Here is an 11,753-nt window from a genome sequence, read left to right on the forward strand (position 1 = left end):
TCATAAAAAAATATGTGTTAATAGGCAATTGCTGATTCAAATAGTCATTCATATTTCAAACACAGATAGAGTATTTTTTTAAATCGACATCCCCATTTTCATTACAAGAACGGAAATACCAGTAGAGTATTAAAAATATATAATCAGCATTAAAGAAAAAAAATCACAGCAAGGATTAATACTTCTTATATCTAGGTCAAATGGAACGAGGAACAACGCCACGTGCATCCTGGAACGCGAGCAAATTAAAGTTTTTTCCTCATATTTATTGTTTTTTTTTGGTCAAGTGGCGTAGCCATTCGTTGCTCCCAAAAAACAAAAAACTATATGCATAATCCAGAAAACAAAAATACGTGTGCGTAGTCTGCTTTTGAAGTCACCCAAATCAGAAGCCACTCACGATGATAGGAGTCAGCTTCAAAAGCAGACTACGCACACGTATTTTTGCTGTCTTACGTACGTACGCAGATGAGATCCACCGAAATCGTGAAGCAACCGCACGTGTCGAGTACATTATGTTATCTGACCGTCCGATTAAAATTTGAGCAAGTGTGATCTCTCTGGCCACCTACTGCCATGCACCACCCTGAATCCACGGAAACCGGCCGCCCCAAATGCTCTAGTATATGCAAGTCTCGTAATCTCACCATAAACGCTCCCTTGCTGCACATACGAACTCCTCACCTAACCTGCGAGACATTTTTCAAATCGAGAGGCCGTTCCTGCTTGTTCAATGCCTCGGGCAAGTGGCCTTAGTTTATTCTTCAAGATAGCTGCGGAGCACTGTGCAATGCAGACACGAATTACTTGCATGCTTGAATGAAACTCATGAATCTCACATGAACAAATACGCTACAATCCATGTTCCAGCAAAACAGAAAAAGTTCCAGCAATGTTTTAGATTTTGTTTCTGCTTTCAACAGCGTATGCAGCGTGCTATAAGACGGGTTAATGAGTACCATGGCTATTACCTGTTAATCACGCGATTAGTTAAGGTTGGACTTTGGGAGCTATACTATGATACCACACACCACGAACGTTTTCCAAGTCGGAGCTAAGGCTTAGGGAGTCACGTAGGAAACAATTTTCCGGATGCGTGGTTCGAAATCGGATTCGCCGCACCACATTTTATCGGATCTCGCGTTGAGGTTCCCGGGGTCCCAAGGGAAATCGGTGGCCAGCCAGCCCCGGCTCGTCGTCGTCGCCGCCGCCGTCCGCCCAAGCATCCATCCATGCCAATTGCCATGAACATGTATCGGGCGTGGCACATGGACGCTATCGATCGCCTCCCTCGAGCCGATGGCCGACGCGCATGCACGCGTTGATTAAATGCCGCACAGTGGCCTGTACCGTGTGCAGGGAGCGAGAAAGTCTTCTGCTAGGGGCCGGCGCCGAATCTGCGAGGCTACCGCTGCGCTGCATGTCCATGACGAGACAGTTGTACGGCGGCTCAGAACAGTGTCGCCTCATAATTCATGCACCCTTCCGGCCATCCACTTCATGTAAACCAGCTGGAAACCCATGGATTTCTTGGATTTAAAGGCTTTATTGTCATTCTCATTTTTTGATGGGTTTCCCTTTTCGGTGCGAACTGTTGCGCGACGGATCCGGCCGACTGCCAAGCGGAAAAGGACAGCGCAGGCCACCCGTGTGCACATGACATGATGATTGGGGCCGGGAGCTTATTAGCAGTTGCTTAATCATGCAGGTTAAGGCGCCCCCTTTCGGGCTCGGCGGAGCCAAAAGTCCACCGCGTAATCATTCCACGCCGGATTAGCCTGCCGGAAGCTGGTGCCTCACCCTTGGGCGATCGCCATTGTCTAGTTTACTAGCCGCAGATCCCATCCACTAGCCAAAGCGATCAATACTTTTTTCCGTGGTTGGAGTTGGATCGATCAGCTCACTAGTGTATCTCGTCTCCACTACACTAAGCCTACGCAGCTATGCCTAGTGCTATTAGCCAATTGATAGGTAGGCAGGTTTATGATTTTTATCGTCAGGTATACATGTTCATTAGAGAGGGGTTAGTTGCTAAATTGCATGTGCTTAGGTAGGTAAACACATGTATTTCACTCGGTATTTAACGACTAAAAGGCGTTTAAGGTACAAATGGGTCGTGGTTCAACTCTTGATCATGCCTACCAGGTGGGAGTTCATCTGACAAAACAGTACTACAGCATCTTCAGGGCATATGCCGTGTGCACAATCATCACGCCTAACGATCCTTGGTCCGCTAGTGCTAGCACAGCAAGCATCTTAGAGTTTGTTAGCAGGATTGCAGGATCATTTGACCCAAAAATTCGAAAAGACTTCAGCATTTTGTGGTGCTGTCGTTTAAAAAATGGATTTGCAGAAAAATACAAGGAGGGGTACAGCTGGCCGGTGAGCGCCTACGCACGGGGCCCTAAAAGAAGACGCATCCAAGCGACAAATCCCGTATGGGCGGGGGGCAGATGCGTGGCGTCGCGCGAGCATGGCTTCACGTATCGGGGAGGAGGCGTCGGCTCGCCGGCCTCCCATGCCGCGACGGAGAAACCCCTCGAAAAGCAGCAACCCCCCGCCCAATTTTCCGACCCTTTTCCTTTCCTGAGGTGTTTTTTGGACGTGGTTTTGTCCTAGATTCCTACCAATCGTGCCACGGATTAGGCGTCAAGGCTTGTGCTTATCTGTCCCTCATGGCCTCCTAATCAAGCTACCAGTAGTGTTGCTAATCAACACCCCTGGAAGAATAAATGAATAACATATCTCGCGATGGTACCCTGGGAATATTGACGCCCATGTCACGCTCCATCTCGGCAGCTAGGAGCTAGGCAGTGTGCAGCCTGCAGGCATGGCCAATCGCGATATGGGATGCATGCACGTCGTTGTCCTAAGGGCGGTGACTGGTGAACTAGTCACTAGTGTGAGGCGAGGCGTACGATCTAAGAACCGGTTCCGTGGAAAGGCTGGGAAGGAAGGTGGTAGCATGGGAAGAACTAGGGAGGATCCGATCGAACCATATCTCGAATTAATCCATGATGAAGCAGAAAGGTCATCAGTCTGGTTTGTGGTTTGATGATCAGAGAGCTAGACCTGATTTGTGTCTTTCAGGGCATTTTTAAAGTCGGGGGTCTATGTTTAGTTTCCATGAGCATATGTAGGTGTGGAAAACAACAGGTGGAGTCAATAATAGTACTAAGCCACATGCGAATTCTCCAGAATAGGGAATGTTGGGAATATTACCTCCACTTTGATCAGTTGGTATCATTGGAAAATCTTTGATTTGATACAAAGGATGATAGGGTGTGAAAGGTCAATTTAGGGTCTACAGTCTCCACTGATAGGCCAGGTATTGCGTGTGTTGCGGGTTGCATGATGGAAGAATTTCGTGTGGCAATAGATTTGTAAGCTATTTCTAACAAATAGGCGCGACAAATTAAAGGGGATAGGAAAATCGCATGATTGCGACTTAGGTAAATATTGTTCTTTACATTATCACACACCAGTATATATAGGTGCAAAGGGGTTGTAGAAATAGATGATACTCCATGTTGGCACTCTTAGACAGCAATTAGTCAATTACAGAATATGGAAAATAAAATCAGCTGGAATAACTGTTTGGCCATAGAGAGCGGAAAACAAAAGGAATTTTAGGAGGGTGAAGACACGAAGAAAACCCTATAGATCGATGCATTCCACAAAAATATAATTTAAAGATGCCTAATCTTTTTTCTCAAAATTCCATGATGGAAAATTTCTCATAGGAACTGAAACCTACATAATGCCTTAAAACTTTAATATTTTGAAGCGGCCATTGCTATGATATATTTAAACTGTGTGCAATGTGTAGTTTGGTTATGGTAAGTACTTGATTTGTATACTTTCCCATAAAGGACAATTGCTATATGTCTCTGAAAAGACAAGTTGTACACCGTGTTCTGATGTGCAGTGAGGACTGTATTTTCTCAATCGGTAGAGGCTGCTTGGATATTCTGGGTTTGAATACAAAGGGAACTTATTCTCAAATGAGCGCCGGAGTTCTTGACATTGTTTTAAAAAATAACCGTCAAGAGCTATAATTACACACTATTGAACGCAAAATCATACTAATGGAAGGACCTGAGAGCGTGCCAACTGCGGCATGATTCCAGAAAAGAAATTCTCTTGAGAACAATATGAATTATCCTCCACATACTCAAACCTCACGGGTCCCCTCCAGCCGCTCAAGTACGCGAGTAAAATTGCTGCGCGATCATACCCAACCTACTTTCTCGCAAAAGAAGGATTAGCCGGCCTAAACGAACCAAGCATTTTCTTTATCAATCCCTTCCGCAAAGAAGGCCCCCGATCGGAAGAATATAACTTTGAGGACGCACTCGATGATCCCTTGAACCACCCCCTTCATGATTAGCGTGCTAATGCTAATGAATCCGCCCATCCGCGCCGAAGCTTTTTCCATCCTCCTCGCTCGCTCCCATTCTCCCGTCTCTCTGGCCGCGGCTGGCCGGCCGCACGGCGGCCATTAAACAAGGACGGAGCCTTCACTCCACCGATCAAATCATGATTACTACGCTGCCGCCGGGCATCCATCTCATCTGACCCGCCCGGCCGCAGGATCTTTTGGGAGTTCGAATGAATCGAACGCCCCGGCTCGAGACGACTCGATCGACTGATCGCCTTAACACGGAGCCACCAACCGCCTCGGCTCAGCTTTGCTCGGCGATAGCTGCTGTCCACGCTTGCATGATCGCAGCGAGCGGCTGAAACGCACGAAAAGAACGGGAAAGCTGATGGGGGGATTTAGTGCGGGAGGACACGCTTTCTGCTGCGGTTTATGGAGGAGGAATGGGCGGAGTAGCGCGGCCTAGCAGCTGGTTGATTGCAGCGAGCTGCGCCGTACTGTACTTGGGCGACCACTGTTCTCGTATGGGAAAAGCAGGTGAATTTTAAAATGCTTCTAGCATTAACATACTACTGTTGTGGCTAATGTGCTTAAGGGTAGATAAATCAAAATCATTTGTGTGGAGGAGCAAAACATAATGCGTTTCTTGGGTGGTATGATTAAATGCACGGAAAGAAAGCTACCATCTGTCCGCTTCATGAACAAGAAAGTCAAATGAAATACTTCTGTATGAGTCTGATTGATAATACTCCCGCTAGTATTTGTTTCTGGATGCTGTTTGAATCGATTTCCTGGTTTGACCAGCACCTGAACGTGTATGCTGCATTTTTGAAATTTTTCATCACAAAGGAACGGAGTTATAAGCGGATCCATGGTGCATTCACAACATCCATGGGTAATGGGTTTTAAGGAAGAGAAAAAGCTCTCCAACCACCCCCATGCAACCTCTGTGAGCAACCATATATGGGACCTAATACTATAGTAGAAGCATCACTAATCCGGCATAGTACTTTGCTTCTTTTATGCTCCTTTTCCTTTTCAATTGGCAACTGCTCACACTAGTATGTTTTGCTTCTCCTTTAAATATCCATGGTTATTTGCTGCCCTGATTTTCTGAATATATGCTGATGACACCATCTATTTGGAACCGGCTGGTTTGCTACTTTTTTAATTATTTTTTGTGTTCCTTCTCCTGAAAAACTATACATAGAATTTATGCAGGATCCTTGTTGGACAGGCTGTCCAAAATCAAAGCCTTGCAGGCAGAGAAGAATTTTTGTGGAGAAGCCTCTTTTTTTTTTTTGGCAGGCAGGAAGCTACTGCATTTATACTGGATGATGCGATGATATCACTCGATTGTTGAACAGTGCCAAACATGATTGATGTGCATCAGAATTAGGCCTCGCGAATAAATACGTCAATAACTCTTAGAAGCAGACCAGTACTGAGCGTATTTCTGCACAAAGATACACTGGAGATGATATCAATGATATCATTGGCATGACTATTTTCTTCGTGAAAACTGTGTCATGATTTTTGAAAGAAAGAAAAAAATGGAAGGACTGGTCCAAAGCGCTCCAGTGTAGAACTCCAGAACAGAAATCACAGAAAAAAAAGTAATACTTAGCACTCCCAGAAACGTTGCATTCCTATGTGGTATTTCGGTACGAGGAAACAACTCATTTTCTGGACACGCAGGAACGCAAAAGGAAAAGTAGTGCATAGTAAGGAATCGATGCCCGTAGCTTAAGAGGGGGAGGGGGTGAACGTGGTAAACTTAAAACCTTAACCTACAGCTTCCACTACTTTTACATAAAATATAAACTAGATCATACTATCAAGATTGTGCAACTAATGTTGATCTAGTGTGAAACCCCTTCCCAAAATAAGTTTTGCAACCTAAAGACAATCCTAACAAGATACTACACTAAAAAAGTAAAGTCACACAAGTTGCAAGTATGAAACGCGGAAATGTAAGAGGTGATTTTCCAAATTAGAAAATCGAAATGAAGCTTTTTTTCAGTCTATCTGTATATTTTTTATATAATATAATAGGAATTAAGTTATAATATAATAAATATTTCATTTCATCTATAATAGGAATTAATTAGAATATAATAAATATTTCATTTTGAATAAAATCTGGAGTTGTGTTGTATAAGTGAACATGAATTTATTATCATTCAATGAGCATCTTGTATTTCATAGAGTATGAGAGGAAGCAAACTCTTGACATGATGATTTATCCTGTGGTATTGGCAGGCACTAAGCCACCACTAGTCTACATTGTTGATGCACTCACACAAGAGTATTGCTTCCCGATCACTAAGTCTCTTCGGGACATCCCTTGACCTGCCACAAAGGCTCGATCAGTGTTGACGGCTGTTAGCACGCCAATTTGTGAACCGCAAGTGTACGGATCAGTTGTAGCTCTTTCCTCAGAGTATTCCCCCAAGGTTTATCAATCCGTGGTATTTATAGCACAAGATCTATTAACTTGGTGTTTATGAAAGATTCAGATCCAATCTACTAAGCAAAGCATGTACAAACAGATAACAGATAGAGCAAAGGTAACCAATCTAGAGCAACCTAGACTATGCATATGTCGTAATTCTGAGCATGGATAGTAAAGCAACAGCAGGGGCACCAGAGGTTGCCAGGCCAATCGGCCTAGCCCCTTCCTAGGCCCTTTGACCTTCGTCTTCGTCTGTTTCGATGCTCGTTGAGTGCTTTATCCAAAAATATACTTTTAAGTCCAATTTCCTGCAAAAACATAACATCCTCCAAAATATGTTGCATATGTGAAAATAACTGATTTATTAGGTGTAATCAATAGTTTAGGTATTAAATTCATGTCATTATTGAAGATAAACATGGATAAAAGTGTGTCAATAGTGAGTGTTAACAGCCGCTACGGCTCACGTCAAGTTCCCCGGTCACCTTGATGCCGTCTGCACTAAGGAGCTTTTCCGCGAAGGAAGGGGGTCTCCATGTCCCTGCACACGGTTGTTGACTCCACTTCACACCAAGCCAAAGGGTCGAAGACTTGCCAACGAGCCACCAAGGCTCCAAGGCGCCAACACACCTTGTACAGATATGGTTCACTCTTTGAACCGATCACAAGGTAGGCACACCTTGCACTCACTCTTCTTTAGGCCTATCCTATCACTAATCACTATTCTAAGCTTGTGCTAAGCCTGTGATAAATCACTTAGGAAATTTTGGTGGCTTGAATGTGTTCTTGATGAGCCTTAATCTTCAATGGATTTCTGCACACTCCAACAACTTCAAATGGGTGAGTGGAAGGGGTATAAATAACCCAAGGCATCAAAGAGCCGTTGCTCCAATGGCTAGTTAAAATGTACCATCGGATGTATTTTGGTAGGCATCATAACATTCGGTGCTACTAGCCGTTGGCCTCCCAGCGCCCATGTTCTTCTCTAACACGTCAAAATTCATCCGATGCTTCATCTGACGCTTAATCCGATGCACCGTCGGATCATCCAGTGTTAAAGAAATTTTGGCCGAAACCTCTCTAGAACTTCGCAAAGTAAATATGCTTTGTCCGACGCTCCCCTTGTCCTACCATCTGATCATCCGATGCTATAGGGTTTTCCTCGTCTTCCAAGTCTTCTCAAAATTCATCCGACGCTACTAGAAAATAGGGCATCGGAACATCCGGTGGTCTTGACTTAGACAGCCACCTGCAGTTGTACTAATTCGTCCGATGGTTGCTGCGACGCTTCTTAGGTGGACCATCGGAACATCTGATGGTTACCTTTTCTCTTCAACTCGTCCAATACAAGCACCGAAGATACTGTCATTTGGATCTCTGGATTTTCTTTGTCATTTGGATGCTTGAATAGCATAGAACAATCATAAATACCATGGCTTGGTCATTTGAATACCATATCTTGGACACTTGAATGCCATGATTTGGACCTTACTATGGTTTGCTTTGCATGCTTGGGACCTAGAAAACCTAAAAGACACATGCTTGACAAATCATTAGTCCCAATGACTATATTTTCACTCAATCACCAAAATTACAAACTATGGCTTAATGGGTCCATGTTCGCTACATACCTGACTAGTAGATGTCATCCATGAGGCTTGGCCGTTACATGGAATGGAAGACATTCAGATTTCTTCTCAGGAGAAAAAAAGAAGGAACATTATGTGTCATCATGTTGGCATTTTGGCAATGGGAGTGTAAAACGACAAATGCTAGGGTCGTAACGTTTGTAGCATGTGCGGCATTGTCACACGGATCAGAAAAACGCAAAGTGAGTATCTTAAAATTCACTCACAATGGACGACGGTTTTGTTGCTTGACAGAGGGACCAGGCAATTCGGAGGGTACGTACCATGACGGTGATTTCCAGAGCGTGACACGGATTAGTGGAGCGGAGGAACATGCTTTTACGGCTAATACAGAATTTGTTAAACAATAAATTAGTGGAAAAGGAGTAAAGGACCGAGGTCATGTGAGCCGTGTGATGTCGGAGAAAGTAGGGTCCATGGTAACAGTACTTAATGTTGGATAATACTTTTAAAAAACATATTTTCACATCTTATTGTTGTAACATCTTATGTGCACTGTGCTGTGTTACCAATAAAACGAAAAGTTACTTTTTTCACAATTACTATTTTTCATTTATTGCATATTGTAGTCCTATTTCATCCATGTTCCTGATGACATTTTTTGCCAATATCGAACCAAAAAAAATGGCATCCAGATGCTGGTTGAATAATGCGGTTTAGTTGTGATTTAAATTTCGATTCATATTTTTCTATCGTGTTTGTCAAATGGATTTCTAGTAACTTTATTTGTGATTCAACAATTTCATGCCAAATGTTAAGTTACATCTAGCCTAGTATGTAGGAAAAATGAATAGTGATTATTATTAAAATCTTATCAATAATTTAATTTTCATTCATTTGTTCAGGTTGGGCTAATTATTTCATAACACAACACCCTCAGTGCATGCTAGTTTAATTTTTTTAAAACAATTGAGTAATTATTTGCTGAGCTTGTCTCGCGTGCATCTTTGTGTAGCAACAACTGGTTGATGTCTTGGTACATGTCAAGCTCCAGCTCAGACTTTTGATTTGTGATGTCACTTTCATGCTACAGCCATCAAGTACTAGAGTAATCTTGCATAACATTTGTTTTATTGGATAAATCTTGTGTGTGTGATCTTTAGCATGTTCCTGGTAAGGCCATCTTGTTACAAATGTTCTGTTCCAGTAGCTTGCCCACCTTTCATTTTGTGATTGTTTCATCATGTACTGATATAGAAACAAGTCGCTGTTTAATTTACTACTTATAAATCTTGTTTTGTATGCTTGCATTTACTTTTTTTTCATTTGTTTCCGAATCCAAGCTAGTTTGTTTGATGCTTTCGAGCATTTCCATCTATTCTTGTCTCTTCTCTTTGAGCTTTGTATGCTTGTATACGAGATCTACATTAGCTGTAACCAAGTAGATGAAGCACATATCAATTTGAGATGAGATTGACATATTAAGAACCATAATTGTCCGATAGGCAAATTATTATCCACTCTGTTATGCACCTTGATCTTGATCTCTCGAGGTACCCATGAATATTCCTTGATTGCTTGTGCATTCCCACTCCCAAAAACTAAGCTTTTTTAATGCAATTGGTATACATCTTTAATTTATGACACTTTTCCGCAATTTTTTGAGGGATGTAAAATATGGGTTAGTGTTACATGTTATTTTGGATAAAATTTCAGTATGACTTTTTTAATTTGAGTAGTACAGATTCAAAAGTATAAAGTATAAAAATGATACTTAATACTAGTGGTACTTATAGTTTATACTGAAACATGTGTTGCATGGTACCACAAAACGTTGCTAGTCGACTTGCATGTTTGTGTGTAGTACACGTGTTTGACTATTTTTTGAGAAATTCTTCATCAGATCTTTGCGTAGTTTGTGCTTGTTGTAAATTTATGCTTTTGGTGTTGACCTGGTTAGCAGATTGTGTTGTTATAGGATCGATCTGCAAATTAATTTGCATTCAATCGCGTGTACATATGAGTAAAAACAATCAGAAAATGTTGAATTTTGGTCAATTATTAGTATTTTGATTTATAACTTTGACAATCATTTATGCACCCCTTTTATTTTGGTCAATTTTTGGATGGTCCATGTATGATGGCTGGTACATGTGTGATACATGCACTATACGTACCTGCTATTGATGAGTTGAGGAAAATTTTGAGCAATGTGTGGGGTGTTATGATACATGCAATATACGTGGTTAGTACATGTGTGATACATGCATTATATATAGGTGTCTGCTACTGATGAGTTGATGAAAATTTTGAGCAATGTGTTGGGCATCCGCAGCATGTTTTAATTTTCTACTTTATAGATATGTTCAATTTGGTTCTTGAAAAAGAACGACATTTTAGTATCTGGGATGGATCACAACACAACTAATTTTAGCAGCAAGGTATGTACCTTTGGCAATAGTGAGGTAGTGGCAAGGTACCTTTAGCAATAGCGGAGGTATTGTGGTAGCGGCAGTTCTCTCCTTTGTTGCACTGCTATTCAATATCCATATTTTTTTATTGTATTGTGCATTCAAACTTTGAGTGAATGGTGTGCCCGTGCTGCCAGTATCTAAATTTTTTTTATTATACTATGCATTAAAAATTTGAATGAGTGGTAGAGGTTGGCCGCATGAGCACATGTCATGATAAAAAAGTGGTTGTTCTTAACGTGAAATGTGTAAGGAGGAAATGTGTAAGGAGGTAGACAGACTGACTACTTCATACCTATTCCAATAGGGACGAGTAGTGTAGTGTATCTAACATCAAACAAAAATAAATTCACTTACGCTGTGAATACATAAATAAAAGACAAAATGGCACGTATCTCACTGTAGAACGAACGAACAGGCATGCCAACAAACGTCCTTTTCGGTTGCTCCTCTCCTCTCTCTTGGATGAAGAAAAAATAAAGCACCAACGGGTTCTGAGCCTCTGACCATGTGAGTTGAGTAACCGTGTTACATCAGGAACAAGTGGAGACTTGTGAGGATCCAGCAGGAAATATACTACTCCCTTTGACATCCTGGCGTTGCGTCCATCTGTCAATTTTCTAGTCCAATCAACCCTTGTCCATAAAGGCTCTCGCCGAGTTTACCACTCCCAGCAAGGGTAAATGGAGTAGTAGTACTGTAGTAGCATCACATAACTCACCATGAATAGGAAGTCCTAAATTTCTATCATCGTTTATTTAACTTGTTTACAATCAATCAAGAACAAGAGAGGCTCACAATATAAGATTTATCATCATGTGGAGAGCCAGTAACTGTTCTGTTGAAATATTATCGTT

Source organism: Setaria viridis, chromosome 5 (genome assembly GCF_005286985.2).
Source record: "Setaria viridis chromosome 5, Setaria_viridis_v4.0, whole genome shotgun sequence".
NCBI classification, from domain to species: Eukaryota; Viridiplantae; Streptophyta; class Magnoliopsida; order Poales; family Poaceae; genus Setaria; species Setaria viridis.